Source organism: Kogia breviceps, chromosome 11, assembly GCF_026419965.1.
Source record: "Kogia breviceps isolate mKogBre1 chromosome 11, mKogBre1 haplotype 1, whole genome shotgun sequence".
Lineage (NCBI taxonomy): Eukaryota > Metazoa > Chordata > Mammalia > Artiodactyla > Physeteridae > Kogia > Kogia breviceps.
Genome location: NC_081320.1, coordinates 10,850,854 through 10,870,772, shown reverse-complemented (window position 1 = coordinate 10,870,772; position 19,919 = coordinate 10,850,854). Strand labels below are relative to the sequence as shown.

At 48.2% G+C, this 19,919-nt stretch overlaps 1 long non-coding RNA gene across 1 annotated transcript in view; it reads left to right on the top strand.

The window, feature by feature from the left end:
• Positions 1–19,105, top strand: part of LOC131765811 (uncharacterized) — a 117,117-nt gene extending 98,012 nt beyond the window's left edge. Inside the window, exon 3 of the long non-coding RNA XR_010835372.1 lies at positions 16,630–19,105. This is a non-coding gene — a long non-coding RNA (uncharacterized lncRNA). The remainder of the gene's footprint in view (positions 1–16,629) is intronic.
• The last annotated feature ends 814 nt before the right edge of the window (positions 19,106–19,919 follow it).

Genomic DNA, 19,919 nt, shown 5'->3' with positions numbered 1-19,919 from the left:
GAATGAAAAGATAAGCCATAGACTAGATCATATTCGCAGGTCACATATCTGACAACAGACTCGCATCCAGAATATTAAAAAAAAAAAAACTCTCAAAATCAGTAATAAGAGAACAATCTAATTTTATAAATGGGAAAAAGAATTGAACATAGCTTCATCAAAGAAGATGTATGAATGCCAAATAAGCATAATATCATTAGTAATTAGGAAAATGAACAGTTAGACAACAATGAGATACCACTCCACACCTATTAGGACATCTGAAATTTAAAATACTGATTATACCGAGATGTGGAGCAACTGGCACCTTACACGCTGCCAGTGGGCGTGTGACATGGCACATCCACTGTGGAAAACAGATGGGCATCAAATTTTCTTAGAAAATTAAACATACATTCATCCTATGACCCAGCCATTCCACTCTTAGGTATTTGCCCAAGAGAAATGAAAGCACATGTCTGCTCACATGAATGTTAATAGCAGCTTTATTTTTATTTTTAATTTTTTAATATCTTTATTGGAGTATAATTGCTTTACAATGGTGCGTTAGTTTCTGCTTTATAACAAAGTGAATCAGTTATACATAGACATATGTTCCCATATCTCCTCCCTCTTGTGTCTCCATCCCTCCCACCCTCCCTATCCCACCCCTCTAGGTGGTCACTAAGCACCGAGCTGATCTCCCTGTGCCATGCGGCTGCTTCCCACTAGCTATCCCACATTTGGTAGTGTATATATGTCCCTGCCACTCTCTCACTTTGTCACGCTTACCCTTCCCCCTCCCCACATCCTCAAGTCCATGCTCTAGTAGGTCTGTGTCTTTATTCCCGTCTTACCCCTAGGTTCTTCATGACCTTTTTTTCCCCTTAGATTCCATATATATGTGTTAGCATATGGTATTTGTTTTTCTCCTGACTCACTTCACTCTGTATGACAGACTCTAGGTCCATCCACCTCGCTACAAATAACTCAGTTTCGTTTCTTTTTATGGCTGAGTAATATTCCATTGGGTATATGTGCCACATCTTCTTTATCCATTCATCTGCTGATGGACACTTAGGTTGCTTCCATGTCCTGGCTGTTGTAAATAAAGCTGCAGTGAACATTTTGGTACATGACTCTTTTTGAATTATGGTTTTCTCAGGGTATATGCCCAGTAGTGGGATTGAGCAGCTTTATTTTTAATGGCTCAGAACTGGAAACAATCCAAAGGTATAGCAACAAGTAAATAAACAGTACTGTGTCCATATAATGGAATACGGAGCAAAAAGAAGGAATAAACTATTGACACCTGTAAGAACATGAATGAATTGCAACTAATTACTCTGAGTGAAAGAAGTCAGAGAGAAAAGGTACGAAATGCCTGATTCTACTTACATGTAACTTCAGGAGATGTAGACTAATCTACAGTGACAGAGAGGAGAAGAGTGTGAATTCATAGTGTTACATGCATATATTAGAAGAAAAAGAAAGATCTAGGGAATTCCCTGGCGGTCCAGTGGTTAGGACTCCGCACTTTTACTGCCAAGGGCGCGGGTTCGGTCCCTGGTTGGGGAAGCTGCATGGCACAGACAAGTTAGGAAGGAAGGAAGGAAAGAAGTGGGGGGGGGGAGGGAGGAAGAAGAAAAACAGAAAGATCTAAAAATCAACATTCAAGTTCTTAGGAAATGTTTTTCATGTATGCAAAAGTTTTTAAATGATTTAAGAGGTTGAAGGGTTCTGGGATGGAATGCTGAATGTGACAAAAGAATCTAACTGTATTACAAATGTATGAAATCACCTCACTGAAGGGGTGGGCGGAAGAGGGTCCGACCTAAGTAGCACTGGAAATGATGGGAGGCTGTGAGACCAAAAGCAGAAAGCAGGAGGAATCGTACGTACCACTGTATTCTAGTTGAGAAAGTTGTTTCCCGTGGGGGTATGGAAAATGAAGCCACCAGTCATGAAATCGGGAGCTGAAAAGTTAAACGAACGGATGGCAGATTGTGGGAGCCAAGTGTCTCACCATTGGAGTGGGAGGTAACAGACAAGGCAGGGGAGAAGCCTGGAGTGGTCCACGGGGTAGAGGAATAGCAATGGAGACTTCAATAGGGACTCACGTTTAGCTTAATAGAGATACAGACGAATGCATACAAAGTATTTGTAGATATGGGTTGGTATAAATATCCATATTTACTTGCTCTGTCAGCTAAGAAGTCCGGAGAGAAATGGTGCCCCTGTAGCAATGAGCACACCTAGTGCCCAGGTCTTAGATTTTGCGACCGTTCTCCAGTAAAAGGGACTAGGACTTCTTGGAGGACTATGCGGGATGAGCCTGGAGCATTTTGTGGTGCTAGAGAATAAGAAAAGTGCTCAGAAAAACAAACAGCAGCACGTGATGATGGATGTGTGTCAAAGGAACACAGCAGCCATGCAAAAGAGCTCTCAGTGGCCAAAGCTGGAACAATCTGAGAAATAAGATAAGGTAGTATTGGATTATAAATAATCCAAATATAAAATAAATATGGATAATTTCATGCTGATAATATGAATAAGTAAATGGAGAATAGGTAAATCTTCCACACGGTGGAATTTCAAATAATTGATATAGATAATTTGCCCCCAAGGAGATAGAGCATAACTCCCAGTCCCTCAGTGTGGGCTGTGGGCAGGGCAACTTCCTTTCAAAAGGAGTACAGCGTGGAAAGGGAGAAAAAGAAGCTTTAGAGAAACTCAGCAAACACCACCTCGGCCCGATGATCTAGGTCAGCATCAAGAGTCATACGGCATCTTGAATGTTTGTATCCTTGATGTCATGTGATGGGAATATGGCTTCTGGGTCTTCCTCCCAGAAATCCACAATCCCAACCTAATCATGAGAAAGCACCCGACAAATCCCAATTGGGGGACATTCTGCAAACTGCCTGACCAGTACTCCTGAAAAATGGCAAGATCATAAAACATAAGGAAAGTCTGAGACACTGTCACAACCAAGAGGATCCTTAGGAGACAGGACAACTTCATGTAACATGATGTCCTGGATGGACTCCGAGGACAGAAGATGGAGATCAGGCAAAAACTAAGGGGGTCTGAATAAAGTGTAGACTTTCATTAACAGTGTATCTATATTGGTCATTAATTGTGACAAATGGGCCACAGTAATGTAAGACATTAACAACAGAAGAAACGAGATGTGATGAACTCTTTTCGCAACTTTTCTGGAAATCTAAACTTATGCCGGAATAAAAGCTTCATTAAATAGGAAAGCTACTCTCTTCCCCTCCCCCTCTCTCCTCTCTCCTCCCTCCCTGCTTCCCTTCCTTTAAGAACAGCAGTATCACACACGTTCCAGCACCTTGCATCACTCTGTGTGTGTGCAGTCTGCTCCAATCCCCAGACAGGCAAATAGGGCCAGGGAGGGGAAGTAACATGTCTGGGTAGCAAAGTGTGAGCCGTGGCCCCAGGACTCGAACTGGGCTCTCCTGGCCCTACACCATCACCTTGCCACGCCGCTTTCCACATGTCCCTCTGAGCACGAAGCATTGGAATTGAAACACTTATACTCCAACTTGACTTGCCTGGACTTGACCTACAAGTTGGAGGCACCATCTTGCTGTTCCTTCCCCTTGGAAGCAACCGTCTCGAAAAGAAGACAGCCAGGGGCTGGCACTGGTGCTGGAATGCCTTCCTGTCCACAGAACTAGCCCTCATCTCTCTGTGCTAAGCACTTTCACAGGTAATGATGTCATTTGGTCAAGCCCCCAAAATATCATGAAAGGAAGTGATCCTTCCCAATTTGCAGATGAGAACACGGAGGCTAGAAAGTGACTACAACTGGATGCAAACCCTTCTCCTTTTTCCCGATCACCTGTCCACCCTGGCTCTGGCTCTGACCAGCACCCACCTGCCCGGGGTCCCAAATAGAAGCTGCTCATTCCTCCAGGTGAGAGCTCATGACATCCATCACCACCCATGGCTTGACATGGCCTCCCTAACAGATAATCACCTGTTCTCTGCATATGAGTGTGCCTTAGGGAGCTTATCAAATCCCAAAGGGGAAATTGCATCCTCTGGGGAGCATATCTGTGGCGAGGGGACCGTCTTGTTTCCTTTAGCTGTCCTTCTGGATCACAGCCGAGTCCCCCAGCGAATGCACGTGGCACCCGAGAGAGTGGGCAGAAGCGTTTCTGCTGAGTGTGATGAAACCTTGCAAGCACTCTGAGGGTTGAAACTTTGAAGAGGTTGACATCTTTGAGAGCTGAAGAACCTTTGAGAGCTGAAGAACCTTTGAATCTCCCTTCGGCTCCCTCTACCACGACCACAGCCCTTCTCTTGATGTCAAACACGTGCTCAGATTGAAAACAATGAGGCATGTGTCTAAGCCGACAGGACCGTTTTGCTTGTTGCTTCCTCGGTGTTGGAAACAGACCTGCCTTGGAGATCCCCACGACACTTTAAATGGAGGACACCCCCTGTCGGTCGTACCTACGGATTTGCGAGAAAGGACAGGGGATGGCTTCTCTGCCGCCTGGAAGGGCGCCTGTGTGACCTGGCAGCGTTGGGGGTGGGCCCCTCTTCCAGCTGAGGAGAAGAGGGGACAAAGGTGCCCGGACTTACTGGGAAGCATGTCACGATTAAACTGAAATGTCCAGGAGCCCATAGCGGGACCCTTCCAGAAGAGTGTATGACATGACCCCCTTCACCCACACCAGCCATACAGGTGACATCCTCCTCTACGTGATAAACAGCCTCCCTTCAAACCAGAACACCTGGCTTCCATGCTCTCTTCTGCCACTGAACCAGCCAGGGCACCCTGGGTGAGTCCCATGGTCTCTTACCCAAGAAGCGGACTGAATATTTTCTGAAGAATCCCAGCTCTAAAAGTCTATGAGTTCTTTTGTCTCTGAGTTAATGGGAAATCGGCTACATCTCGTCCTCCTCTCTATATGGTCAAAGGTAGGAAACATTAACAGCCAGGGGTGAGCTGACCAAATTCTGAAGAGGGAAGGATTTGGGGACCAAATGGGGAAGGATTTGGGACCAAAACAGGTAGCAAGAGTATATGAACAGAGGAAATTCAGGTTGAATCAACTGTCAACAGATCTTTATTGAGTAACTTCTACGTAAGAGTCACCAAACTGTTGGAGGGAGAAAAGATAAAACCAAGATTCTCTCCCTGAAAATCCTACATTCTAAGTGATACATTCCGTAATGCTCAGCAGAGGAAAAATAACCCAGAACTTGCATATACAGTAGGCACTGTGGGAAACCAGTAAGGCTAAAAGAGAGACAGATATAGAGCAAGAGGTCAATTTCAGGCGTAGAGCAATGAAAGAAAGGGAGGAAGTGTAGCCTTCAAGCATCAAGCCCAGTTAATAGGGCCTTACTTTATGGTCGATCCTAGCCCTCCAGAATTTAGCCCTAGGTACCACCATGCCCAAAGCTCCATCACTAGGACGGGGCTGCCAGGATTCTGGGGATGACGGCAGGTTTTGAGAGGATGTTGGGGTCACTGGGCTGCGAGGATACTGGAGAGAGAGCGGAATGGGGTGGGGAGGCCGAGGCCTGATGCAAAGTGGGGGCTATTTTACATTAAGGACTACATAGTGGGCCAGGGTATGAGGCAAAGTGGGCCCCCTACACCCCCGCACACCTGTTTACTGACGCTCTGTAGGACCTAATTTCTCACCGGCGTGAGCTAACACTAGAAGCTCCTGACCACCCCTCATAAGTTTCATCATGTGAACGAGTTTTCAGGTCTCCTCCTGGAAACAAGGTGAGGTAACTGGGAAGTTGGCAAGAGGCTGGGGCTCTAAGTTGGCTGGACAAGAAGGATTGTTCTGCATCCTAATTTGCAGAGGGTCCCACCTGTGTCCAGAAGGGGAAGTGGATGCTTGTCTTGCTTTGGAGACCTCATGGGGGAATGAAACAGAATATAATTTCTGTCGAGAACAAAGCAGGGTTAGAGTTCCGAGAAGGAAGTCCTGCTTGCTAAGGGGATGGTCTGAGCTGAGAACTCATGGGTTGTGCTTGCATTGCACGGTTCTACCCTTTGCTCCAACAACAAAACGTAGACTCGGTGTCTGTAGCACAGAGCTGGAGGGGCCTTCATAGTTGGATTTAAGGGTAAACTAACCATGACACCTGGGTCCCTCATCTGTGCCTTTTCATCATCTGTATCGGTTTGCTGGGACCATAACCAAGTTATCAAAGCAGGGGCTTAGAACAGAAACTTACTGTCTCAGTTCTGCAGACCTGAAGTCTGAGATCAAGATGTCGGCAGGGTTGGCTCCTTCTGAGGCCGGAGGGGAAATCTGTTCCAGGCCTCTCCCGGCTCCTGGCAGTTGGCTGGCTGTCTTTGGCGGTCCTTAGCTTGTTGCTGCTTCACCCCAATCTCTGCCTTCATCTACACATGGTGTTCTTTTTGTGTGAATGCCTCTGTGTCCAGATTTCCCTTTTTTAATTTTTATAAGGACATCAGTCATGTTGGATTAGGGGCCCACACTAATCCCGTAGGACCCCACCTTAACTAATTATATCAGCCATGACCCTATTTCCAAGTAAGATCACATTTTGAGTTTCTGGGGGTTAGGCTTTTAACATGTGAATGTAGCGGGACATAATTCAACCCATAACAGCATCCTTTCTGCACAGGGAGCCAAGCTGGAGGACCCCTCGGGTCACAGGAATAAGGGATGCAGTGGGCTGGGGCCCTCCCTGTTTGAAGCAGCTTTGGGGGACCCTTCATCCCTGCATCACAGGTGTAGGTTGAGCTCAGGTCCATGGCAGAGCTCGGTGTGAGCTGAGATCACTGGACCTCCACCCCCCTGCTGGGGGCGGGCACTGGGGCAGGACTCCCGGGCCCACCCCGACAGGGGGCCACCCCAGGCTGAGGGTGACCCTGTGATTCTGGCACACACCCAGAGGTGAGAACCACTGCCCCGTGCGGCACAGCCCGAATGGGCTGCTCTGGGCACCAGCTGAACCCACCCGGATAAGACGTGGCCCCGCTGTGCTTTAGCTTCCCCCACTGTGAAATGGAGGTGATGCTCTGTCCTGCCCTGCCCACCTCAGGTCAGGCGAAGCCCCAGTAGGAAAACAAGATGGGACGGCTTTGAGAAGACCCCACACCTGGCTACACAGAGAGTACTGATGCTCTGTGCAGCCCTGGCCAGCGGGCGCCATCCGTCTGTCTCATCTCCTCGGGGCATCCCGAGTGCCTGCTGGCAGGGACACCGTCTGATGACTCAAACGTACCTGGCCTTCCCCAGCCCCGCTTCACACGCAGCACAGGCTCAGCCAGTCCTCGTTGGCAGCCTGCCCCACCTCTCCGGCTGCTCAAGGCAGAGGCTGAAACCTACCCGGCTTGCGTTTCAGGAGTCCTGGCCTGCCCTCCCGGGCGCTGAGCTCTGAGGGCAGCAGCCTTTGGGGCTGGGCTCTGGCCAGGTGAGCCAGCTGCACCTGTAGCTCCGGTTTCTCCCTTGCCCCACCACCCCCAGCTTTTTTTCCAGAGTGCCTCCATCCTGCAAGACTGACAGCTGACTCTGGGCTGGGAACAGAGTGTAGGAAGTGGTCTTTGCAAACGTCCCTCACGGCCCCAGTTGCCAGAAGCCCCACTGCCGCCGTGTTGCCTTATTTACCCTGGCCAACAGGCCTCTCCTGGCTGCCCTGAGAAAACAGATTATGGTCCAGAGCCAGGTCCTTGCGTGTTTCCTCTCTGGAGGTGAATTGAGTTTTAAAAGAAAGGTTTTTCTGCTGCCTGTGACACCGTTTTGGTTCGTTTTATCTGTGTCCACCTGCGGGCCAGGGAACTAACCTGCTGCCCAGGGCCGGCCCAGCGAATGTTGCAAGGCGAGCAAAGCTCACGAGTGTGGGTCTGACACCGCACCAAGGAGGCCTGTTCTCCTCCACAGAGCATTGTGTGAGGGAGGCCCAGGCTCAAATCTGAACAGGGCTCTGCGTAACTCGATATGTTTTCTTTCGTTGCTGTAGTCACTGTGTGCCAGATTTAACTCTGACCCGTCTGTGTCTGTGTATGTTGGGTTGTTGCAGGGGGAGGGGAGAAGGGGGGGGGGCACCGGAGGGGGAGGGGAGTGTATCCATGTGGGTTTTTTTTTCCTCTCCATCTTCCTTTTTTCCTTTGCCTGCCTTGCTCACTCTTTGCTAATATATACCCTAACACGACTGTCCTCATGTCTCGGTCCTTAACCCTTTGGGGATGAGCCGTGCGCTTTGTGTGTCCTGTAATGCATCTTTGCAAACTCCCTCAGGCGCCCTGTCTGCGAAGGGACAGCCCTATCAAGAGTTAACAGCGGGCCTCTGGAAACGTGAACTTCCCCAGAAGTGCTTGTGCAGTAATTAGCAGAGCCCCACTCAGATACAGAAAAAGATCCCCTCGATTATAAACAAACAAGCAGCGAAGGACCTCAGAGCCAAGAGTCACCAGTGTGCCCCAGGCCCGTGGCGGGTACCCCCTTTGCAAAAGGCTCAGATCCTGTACCTTCCAGAAATGGGATGGATAAGCCTGATGCTCCAGCAAGATTCAGAAGGAAGGTGGGAATCTGTTGTCCAATGAAAACCTATCAGGCTGGGCCTCTCTCCTGAGATGCCCAAGGTGAACTGACCCAAGGATGGTAGAAAGAGTCACTCTTGGCGGCCTGGGCTGATGGATGGATGTTCTTTCCTGGGTGAATAGAACCCTTGCTTCACGTTGCTGGAGGCAGATGCAGGCTGGCAAAATATTTTGGTACCTACTAAAGGGTGGTGGCCAGAGAGAGCTCCTCACACAGGGCGGCCTCTGCTCTCAAGGGGGGTGGACATCATTCCTTAGGCCCCAGGGCCCCACGGGATCGGGGGCTGGGAGTGAAGAGCCTCAGTCTCGCTGTTTGTTTCTCCCCGCCGTCACAGAAATGCTGAAAAATACAGAAATTTGGGTCTCCTCGCGAGGGGAAGATGTCTTGGCTCATCCTGGGCTATATTTAGAATGGAAAATGTGCTGGCTCAGAGAAAACTGGTCATGTGCCCATCTCCAGGCTGCACACTGAGCTGGGAACCCCGCCCCATCGGCCCTCCTCCCCATCCCTCACACAGCTCTGACACCCGCTTCCTCCTCCAGGGAGCCCTCCCAGCCTGTAAGGGGCTACACAGGGTAAGGCCCGGTTTTCCCGGTTAATAAACTTGACAAGCGTCTCCCTCTCGTGAAGACCGTGAGAACCTAGTGTAGCGCTGTTTGCGAGGCCGGGTGTGAGCTCAGAGCTCAGGAGGGCACGTTGGACCTGAACGTGGAAATTCCACTACCTTCCCCCACTCCTGCTTCTCCAGGGCTGAGGGCTGGGACAGCGTGGCAGGCAGTGGACAGGGATCCGGGCCCGAACGACAGTCCTGGGTCCAGCGCCACGACTGTATGCTGGGGAGTAATGTCACCTTAGGCACAGAGAGCTTCGTGGTGGCGATGATTCAGCCGGTCCCCATCAGCACCCAGTTAACTTTCTTTTCATAACCATCAAAATGTTTTTTTTTTTTCTTTTTGTGGTACGCGGGCCTCTCACTGCTGTGGCCTCTCCCGTTGCGGAGCACAGGCTCCGGACGCGCAGGCTCAGCGGCCACGGCTCACGGGCCCAGCCGCTCCGCGGCACGTGGGATCTTCCCGGACCGGGGCACGAACCCGTGTCCCCTGCATCGGCAGGCGGACTCTCAACCACTGCGCCACCAGGGAAGCCCCATCAAAATGTTTTTAATGAACCTGGAGGTTTGTTGCATCACTGTTTCGCTTGTGAAGCTGCACATGATTTCTCAGAAAGAACAATCCAAACTCGCCCTGTCGCCGATGCTGGCCCAGCACTACTTCCCACTTTACTGGGGACAGGGGTCAGAAGAGGCACCGCTGAAGACAGGCGTCTGTCACCCGTGCTCGTGGGGACAAGGGGGACAAGGAGGCAGTGGGTACACGGTGATACTCTCACTTCTCACTTCGTGGGGCTTTAGCACATGAACTGACACATCATGTCCTAGAGGCCCGTCCAGAGGGGAAGAGGACAACCTTTGCCTGCTTTAGACGGCCTTTCTTAAACCCAGTGCATTTGCACTACGATTTTCCTATTCAGTTATTGCATCATCTCAGAAGAAAACTCTCTTATAACTAGTGCAGCTTGGGCTGGCTTGAACATCTAGCACCTCCCCACACACCATTTGATCTATTGCTTCAAAATAATTTGTTTCCATTTATCAGGCTACTGAGTTCCACCAATCACCTGGAAGCAGCCCCATATTTGTTGCTCAGAAAAACTGGCCCTTTCAAAGAGCTACTCAAAGGCGGCCTGGGACAGTAGCCACTTGGAAGGGACACTTTAAGACAACAACTGATCCTTTGCACAGGATATTTGAGGCCCCCAGAGGGCAAATAAGGTTCCCTTCCTTGTACCCTCCACTGGTTTCACCAGCCTCCCCCTCTGAGGTCTACACAGCTTGAAGTATGTGCCTTCTAGCTCAAAACTGAAATTTTCAAATTGAAAAAAAAAGAGAGACAGAGAGAGAAGACAAATGTGAAGTAACATTGACTAGATCATCGAGGCAGCCTGTCAACCATATTTTGCCTCTCTGATTTTTATTTTCAGCCCTAGTGTCACACCTTCCTTGTCATCAATTTTTAACACGTGAGCATTTTTTAATTAAAATCCAGTGTCATCGAACAGGGCATAGATTGTGAGCAATATTCTCTTTGTTCTAGAAATCCACATGTAATGAAGCTGCCATTCACAATTGTTTTCCACGGGGGGCTGCTTATTTTAAAAAGAATGATTTTCAAGGAACAGAAATAGGTGCATTTTCCCAGCATGGGGTCCATCAGGAATGAAAAACTTACCAATTATAGCCCAGGCCCTGGGGGGACTGTGAGTGTGGCAGGGATATTGTCAGATGTCAATTTGGGCTGATTGTTTCTGAGGCCACATGACTACGATTCTTGGGTTTCCTGTGGTGCATTCTATAGACTGATGTCCCTTTTTAGAGATAAATTATTAGATGAATGTTTATAGATGAATGCACATTCAATGTGCTGGAGTTGAGGTGGGGAGCCCTGCGAAGCTGCAGGAAAAGGCTTTAGAAGACAGACAGGGACTAGGGCGCTGAGCTGGGCCACCCGTTGCCTGTGACCGAGACCTCCTGCACCGGAGACAAGAATCCTGATAGCCAGACCCCAAGTCTCACCTGGAGAATGAGTGAAACCAAAGCAGCCTCTGCCAAAGGCCCCAAAGGCCCACCATGGGGGTCACGAACCACAGTAGGGCCTGGTTTTTTGGTTTGTTTTCAATCCCTGAGCCAACAGGTAAAAATCTAGTGGCTTCTGGCTCTCTTTACAACAACAGAGGATTGGGGCTCACACTGTCTGATTCCCCCAGTATCAATCTGCTAAAGCTGTTTGTTAGCTGCCACGGTCCCTCACTCCTTAGCTACTGAGCCCCGTGGGTCTCTTGAGTTGTGGCCTCGCCTCACGGGACATTTAGATAGGAAGAACAATCTTTCTTCCTTTGGGGCGCCTCATGCCCTCCTAGCGGGGTAGTTGTGGGCAAATCATCCTAGAGCCTCAGTTTTCCCATCTCTACAATGGGCTGACAATGGGCCCTCACAGGGTGGCCCGTAAAAGCTCCCTCCCCTCTGCCTGCACATCCTCAGGGGCCACCGGTGTGTTTCTCGGGAGGGAAGTCAGCTGGGTACTCTGTGTGTCAGCAGCCTGCATGCCGTCGTCCTCCTGAACGGCTTGTTGGAGGAGTGAAGACAGAATTATTCAGAAACGAGTGATTTCCCAGCTGAGGTCTCCTCTCTGATGACAAAGGACTCCCTCGGCCCACATGGGAGGTGAGGCACCACTTACCTGCTGCGGAGAGGCTGCTGGGACCATCTTGAGTTTGTTTGTAACTAATCTCCAGTAATTTAGATCTTTTTCATTCACAGTAAATCCGATTCCCTCGACAACATCTACGGTAAAATATCAGGAGTGTGTGTGGAGACCAAGCGTGGGGAGGCTTTTTGTTTTGCCACCACCAAATCCATAGTTACCCTCCAAGTTGAAATCTTATCATATTTAACTGGTTCCACATAAACAGATCTGTGTATATTTTCAGTAGTTTCAGCTGAAACCTGTTAAGAACAGATGTGCAGATGGTCGCCCAGCACTGATCCATTTAAATGTATTTTTCCACGAGCAGCGTTTTCCCTCTGTGCCCTCCCTTGAGGAGGAAGAATAAGAAAGGGGGACCGTCATTAAGATGGATATTACACGCTTCTGAGTCTCTGCAACCAGGGTTTGCTCTTGGTTCTCCAACAGCAGTGTGGCTCACGAGGCTGTGACACAGGGTGTGCTGATAATGGACGATGTCTGAGCCCACGTGGCTGGAGGATGGGCCCTTAGCTCTCTCTGGCTGCCACCCATGTCAGGGTGCTTTCCCGGCTGCTGGGGAATCAAGCAGCTCCTGGCCAAAGGCTGGAGTAAGTAAGTTATTCACCTCTTTGACCCTTTAGTTTTTTTCAGCAGAAAAAAATAAAAGGTGAGAGGGGATATAAAAGAACTCCCACAACTCAGCAACAACCAAAACCAAGTCATCCGATTTCTACCTGGGCAAAGGACTTGAAAAGCTATTTCTCCAAAGGAGACAAATGGCCAAGAAGCCACGAAGAGATGGTCAGCATCGCTGAGAATTAGGGAAATGCAAATCAAAACTATAAGGAGATATCACCTCACACCCACGAAGAGGGTTAGTATTAAAATTAAAAAAAAAAAACAAAACAGAAAATGCCAAGTATTGGCAAGGATGTGGAGAAATTGGAACCCTCATACACTGCTGGTGGGAAATGGAGGTATGGAGGTTCCTCAAAAAATTAAAAATAGAACGGCCATATATGATCCAGCAATTCCTCTTCTGGGTATAGAGCCCAAAGCTCTGAAAGCAAGATTGCAGAGCCTTTTTTGCACTCATGTTTATAGCAGCAGTAGTTGCAGTAGCCAAAAGGCGGAAGCAACCCATGTGTCCATCAACAGATGAATGTATAACTAAATGTGCTCCGTCCATACAGTGGAATATTATTCAGCCTTTCAAAGGGAGGGCTTCCCTGGTGGCGCAGTGGTTGAGAATCTACCTGCTAATGCAGGGGACAGGGGTTCGAGCCCTGGTCTGGGAGGATCCCACATGCCGCGGAGCAACTAAGCCCGTGAGCCGCAACTACTGAGCCTGCGCTCCGCAACAAGAAAGGCCGCGATAGTGAGAGGCCAGTGCACCGCGATGAAGAGTTGGCCCCAGCTTGCCACAACTAGAGAAAGCCCTGGCACAGAAACGAAGACCCAGCATAGCAAAAATAAACAAATTAATTAATATTTTTTTAAAAAGGGAATTTGGACACACACTACAACAGAGATGAACCTCCAGGACATTACGCCAATTGAACTAAGCCAGTCGCCAAAAGACAAATCCTGTATGATTCCACTTACATGAGGTATATAGAGTAGGCAAATTCACAGAAACAGAAAGTAGAAGGGTGGCAGCCAGGGGCCGGGGGGAGGGGGCAGTGGGGAGTTACTATTTAATAGGTATAGAGTTTCAGTTTTGCAAGACGAAAAAGTGCTGGAGATCCGTTGCATAACAATATTTATGTACTTACTACTGAACTGTACACTTAAAATGATTAAGATGGTAAAAATGAAAATAGGGGGAGAGAGGGTCAAATTGTGATACTGATCCATGGATGGGTGAGAGGATTCCATGAGATAATGTGCACTTAGCAGGACTTTATCCTGTGGGCTGCGGAGATTATAACTAAGATGGAATGAGATAAGGCGGGTTGTTTCCCCAGCTTTGAATTTTTGTTCTCCAGAAGGCTCCTCTCCCACCCTCCCATTTGCCCACCTGACAGAGCTCATCCGGCCTCCCAGGTCGCCATCACAGGCTGTAGCCATCTCAAGGACTGTCCCCATGGGCTCAGTCCGTGCCTCTGGGGTACAGAGTTCTGCCCTCCGGCCTGCTTTCCCCAGCTGGCGCTGGCTGTGAGAGGCTGCCTGGCTGCTTTCAGTGGCCTCTAAATAAACCACAGGGCCCCCAGTTCCTTCTGTCTGCAGGCTTTTCATCCCACTGAATTTGCCCTGCATTGGGAGGGGGAGGGAGAGCTTGGGTGGGGGAACATGATGGCAGATGAGCCTCAGGGGTTCAATGCCAGCTGCTTCCAGCTCCAGTTCTGACCCAGTCGAACCCCTTAGCCCCAGTGTGTCATGGGTGAAAGAGGGGTGAGGGCAGAGATGGGCTTCATAATCTCTAAAGATTCCAGATCTTTGGTGGGGGGGGGGGGCTCTGTCCTCCGAGTTCTGTCCAGCCTGGTCCCCTTCACAGGGCACAGCATCCGACAAATTTAACATGCCTGAGTTTGCTTGGGACCTAACAGGACATTGTAAGCTGAGCGTTAACACAAGCACGTCTGTGTTTTCACGTGAGCTGGGACCTGGTGGTGGTATGTCCTGGGCTCTGAGAGCAGCACGAGGCTTGGAGGCCCTGGCAGAGCCCTGGCAGAGAGATCTTTGGCAAGACAGGCATCTCTGCTACCGGACAGGAGGACACCCCCAGCAGGGCTTGGACTCATCTGAATAGAAAGGTGAGCAGCTGATTTGGGAGGTGAGATCAGATTCCCGGGGCAGAGCGATACCACATTTGTCTTAATGAGGAGGAAAGAGCAAAATCAAAGCATTCGTTAACACTTCAAAGAAGTTAAAAGAGCCCATTTGGTTCCCAAGTGCTACCTCTCCTGGCCGGTTAAGTGTCTGGTGGAGAATCCCATTCTCCTACTCGGGGGGAAGATGCCAAGGGCTTCTCTTGCTGGCTGAGAATTGTGGGGAGGCCCCCTGCTCTTGGCGGGGGGGTGCTGCTTCTGGATCCCAGCCTCTGATCTGTTTCGGAGATGCTTCTAGGGATTCATACTTGTCTGTGGACATCTTGATCTTCTCCAGGCTTTTCATATCCCTTCTGTATGTCTTTCCCCTGATGATTTTCTTCCCGGCTCTTTTGGCTGTCGTTTGCAGAAGTTAATACTCAGAAGCCCTGATTTCTAGGACCAGTTCTGGACTTTACGGGAGCGAAAATCAATAGGCTCAAAACTTGGCTTCATTATTCATTTGACTCAGACTGGTTTGGGGCAACACCTCTGAACCCCAGCCAGAAACATCCCCAGACGGGGCTCTTGCCTGGAATCTCACTGCTCACACAGGAGACTTGAGCGCACTTAGCAAGTGAGAAAGATGCCGTTCCCCTCCCCCACCCCACCCCACCCCGGGGACTTTCAGTCCAGAGCTGCCCCTCCTGAATAGAGACCCCCGAAGTGAGCCTGATGAGACTCTGCCACTCTGCCTCCGTCTCCTCCAGACTGCTTCTAGATTCCCTTCCTTTACTCATGTTGCAACCCCCCAACCACCAATATTTTCAGAATCTACACACACGTTCACCCATCACTCTGGTTTCCAAATATTATCTTTATCAATACAGTGGTGTTTCCCTAAAATGACTGACAGCTGCATGACCTTTCTTTAAAGCCACAAATGAAAGGGGACTTAAAAGATGTGTGTGTGTGTGTGCGCATGTGCTCAAGTGCACGCCTGCCTATCGCACACACGCCTAATGGAAACCAGGATAAATGACAGAGAACAGCAATGTAACGATTACAAAAAGGTATACGAGGCATACCCCATTAGTGAGCTACATTTTGTTCAAAGCTGAGACCGTCAGGCAGAATAACATGCCTTTGTGCCGGAATGCAGTCAGCTGTAGCAATGACTAATAATATAGTTGAGGATCTGTTCACATTTTTCCCCTTTTGTGCCTATTTTCATAAGTTAATAACTCAAGCATGAAATTGTTTCAGGCTGAAAACTGGTGGTGAGAGCACAGCAAACTTTGTGGGAAACAACTCTGTGTTTTTGTTGTTACTTAATTTAGTTTGGCTGTTTTTAAGTTAGGGGAGTGGAAATGTCCATGCGAGTTTTCTTGACCCATGTGTGTTTGCGAAGCCCAAGAAAGTTTGGGATTGTGTTATACAAAGCACATTTTTACTGACTACAGATAGAAGTTTCTTTTCATACACGTGTGCTTCTGCTTAGTACAGGTCGGGATCGTTGGCGGCAGGGGGTGGGTAGGTTTGGAAGAAATTGAATCAGAACGTTATAAATGACATCATTCTGGACTCACCTGCCTTCAACTAGAAAACTTCTGTCCCAAGTCAAAGAGCCTGGTGAGCAAACAGCCGCCTTCAACAGCTGGGGGTGGGAGTAGGGGTGAAACCTACTGCTGGGTCTTAGTAAATTCCTGGAACAAAGGAAGGGGCAGAAACGAGATGAGTGATAGTAATGCTGCTTATTCCTCCAGGAGTCCCGTTTACTGAGCATTTTCCTGTACCCAGAACCAGAGAAAGTCCAAGTGCAGGAAACCAGATTTGCTACAAGTCTTTAAACATTTTTCCTTCCTCTTCTTTTATTGGGGCAGGAGACTGAAAAATACAGAAAAATGCAGAGAATAATATAACAAATACCTAAGTACCCACATTCCAGAATTAACAAATGTTAAGATTTTGTAATGATGATGCTAATATTACTGATAGACTTGTTTTCTTTCCTTTATTTCACAGATGGGCCAAGTGAGGTGCTGGAGGGGATAGGACGCGGCTGAAGGCTGAGGTGTGCAGCCTCCAGCATCTCTCTTCTTGACGAATTGGATCCCTACAAGGAGATCTTCAAGCTGGTAAAGCAAGCATTATTCTCCCACTTTATAGCTGAAGAGCTTGGGTCCCCAGTGGATGTGGACAAGGGTCTCCGTGTTCTAAGCCCTGTGCTGGGCTCCGGGGACAGAACAGAAGACAAAGCCCAAAGCAGCCCAGATCCCTGCCGGAGGGAGGGATACAGAGAGTGCCTGCGTGGATGGGAAGCAATTCCCTGCAGCCAGGGTCAGCTCCACCAGGCTCCTAATCCAGAAGCAAGCCAGCAAATTTTACTTAGGGAGACATTCCACAGAAAAATGTGTACTTCGTAGGGTATATTTGAATCAATGACTCAGTTACGGATCATTGCCAAAGAAAAACAAAATATCCTGCCACCCTGTGAGATGATGTGATGATTGTTATTTTTACTAGTAGATTGCTCCATTTATAAATCTTTGATAAATCCCTTTCCTCAGCCAAACGGCATCTGAACCTGTGGAGAGTTTTTTTTAAAAAAAAAAAAAAGAAAAAAAAGAAATTGACGAGGGATGCGAGCTGGCCTTCTGTGTGTCCCGCAGCTTCTCAGGCTACAGCTCGGTGCGCGTTGTATCGGTTGAGCCCACGCTGGGTTGCATCATATTCTGCAAATTCACGTGCTCTCTGAGGGCGACAGGAGCCGGCTCGGGGTCCACCAGCTGGAATCTCAGAAAGCGCGGTCTCTAAAAATATCCAGCTCTACAGATTCACTTGGGGCCCAGGGGGCTTCTAGATTGACAGCTCCCTTTACGCACCAACCACGGGTTCAAAAAGAAAGGGAAAAAAAAAAAAAATCAGCATGCTCTTTTGAGTTGATTGATTTCTAGCTCCGGAGAGTTTTCGCAGGTCATTTCAGAGTGATGGAAACTCCCCGGAATTATTTTAGGAAAAGTAAAAGACAGCAAAACTTAACTAGCAGCCAGGCTTTGTCCGGGTCTGCGGCTCCGGCGGGCGCAGGCGGACGCCCAGCCTCACCGCGGCCAAGGTCACGGTTAGGCTGCGCCGGCACCTCTGCGCGGTCTGGCACGGACGGACGCGCGCCCGGCAGGTCCGTGGGGCTGCAGCCCGCCCCTCTCCAGCCCAGCCTGGAGTGCTGCCTTCCCCCGCGCATCCCCGGAAGGCGAGGGGCAGGCACGGAACTCGAAGTTCCAACGTGTAAGGGAGAAAACTGTGTCCAGTCCGCCTGAAATGAAGCACACAGCCCTGGGTGTTCAGGGTCTCCCAGCCCGATGTGTACGAATTGGTCCCCCGAGCAGTATACAGGGCAGTGTTTTTGGGGAAAAGTACTTCCTGCTGCTTCCAAAGACAGAAAAACCACGGGGTTCCGACATGAGGGCGTTGGCTTTATCAGCTTAGAGCAGGTCCTTCCTGGCCTCAGTCCAGGGCCCTTCCTACCACCTAGGCAGAGACACAGTCAGACAGAAAGGCACAGCTCAAGCGCTGACACACACACCGAGAGTTGTGTTCAACCCTCAAAAAACTGTTAGGAACAGATTGCAGAGTCGGGGTGCATTCTACCTTCCTCTCTTCCGTCGCACTGGGCACTGTGCCGCCTTTGGAGTCACCTCAATCCAAGGACAAGCAAACCTAAAGAGGGCAGTCTGGGGCCTCCAAGGAAACACCAGAAAGATTGTTTTTAAACCAGATTCCTCATTACTGCCGGGGGTGGCCTTGTGTGACCCTGGAAAGCTGGCTTTACCGTGGCCCTGTGAAGAGGCAGTTGGGCAGGGAAGAAGTTAAGACAGTTCCTTGAATGGATTCCTTGAGTGGGGTTTGAAAAGATTTGGTTAAGGATCTCCCCATCATTTCTAAAAACCCGCTAGCCAAATGTGAGAATTCCAGTCGTGCCCTGTCCTCATTAGTGCTTATTACAGTCAGACTTTCTGTCGTAATCATTCTGATACATGCGTAGTGAGAGCTCTTTGTGATTTTAATTTGCATCTCTCTGACTAAAAATAATGAGCATCTTTTCATATACTTGTTTGTCATTCATATATGTTCTTTGGTGATATGTCTGTTTAAATATTTTGCATATACACACACACACATATATACATATATATATATATATATATAGAGAGAGAGAGAGAGAGAGAGAGAGAGAGAGAGAGAGAGAATTTTCAGTAAATACAAGCTGTTATTTAAAAGATCTTAATCTGGGTTTCTCTGATAGTGGTGATTAATATAGTAGCAGTGGGGTTGAAACACCACCATAGTGAGCCTGACCTTGACTCACATGAGACTTCTAATCCATGTTTTTAGGAAAAAGAAGTTGAATTCATATTGCATTAAGGAAGAACATTACCCAGTTTATTAAAAAAAAGACTTTTGCCCATTTTTTAAAAATTAGGTTGTTTTCTTATTATTGAGTCTTGGCAGTTCTTTATATATTATGAACATAAGCCCCTTATTAGACATGATTTGCAAATGTTTTCTTCCAGACTATAACTTGTCTTTTCATTTTCTTAACAATGACTTTTTGTTTTTAATTTTAAAGAAGTCCAATTTATCATTTTTTTCTCTTATGGATTATGCTTTTGGCTTTGTATCTAAGAAATCTTTGCCTAATCCAGGGTCATGAAGATTTTCTTCTAGAAGCTATAGATATTTCAATCTATGATGATCCATTTTGAGTTAATTTTTGTAAATGGTATGAGGTACAGATCAAAGTTCACTTTTTTGGCCTTTGGATATCCCAGTGTGCCCTCAACATTTGTTGAAAAAATTTCTCCACTGCATTGCTTTGCACCTTTGTGAAAAATCAGTTGTCCATAAATGAGTCTAATTTTAGACTCTTGATTCTGAAGTTCCATTGGTGTTTGTGCTTGTCTTTACTCCACCGTCCTGATTATTGTAACCTCATAAGTCTTGAAATCAAGTGATGTAAGTTCTTCAACTTTGCTTTTCTTTTGCAAAGTTGTTTTGATTATTCTAAGTCCTCTGCATTTCCATGTGAGTTTCAGAATCAGCTTGTCCATTTCTACAGAAAATCTGCTGAGATTTTGATTGGAATTACATTGAATCTACAGATCAATTTGGTGAGAATTTACACCTTAAAAATATTGAGTCATCTCACAGATATAGAGAACAAGCTAGTGGTTACTAGTGGGGAAAGGGAAGTGGGGAGGAGTAATATAGGGGTAGGGGGAAAAAGGGTTATTATGGAATTATATGAAATCATGTGT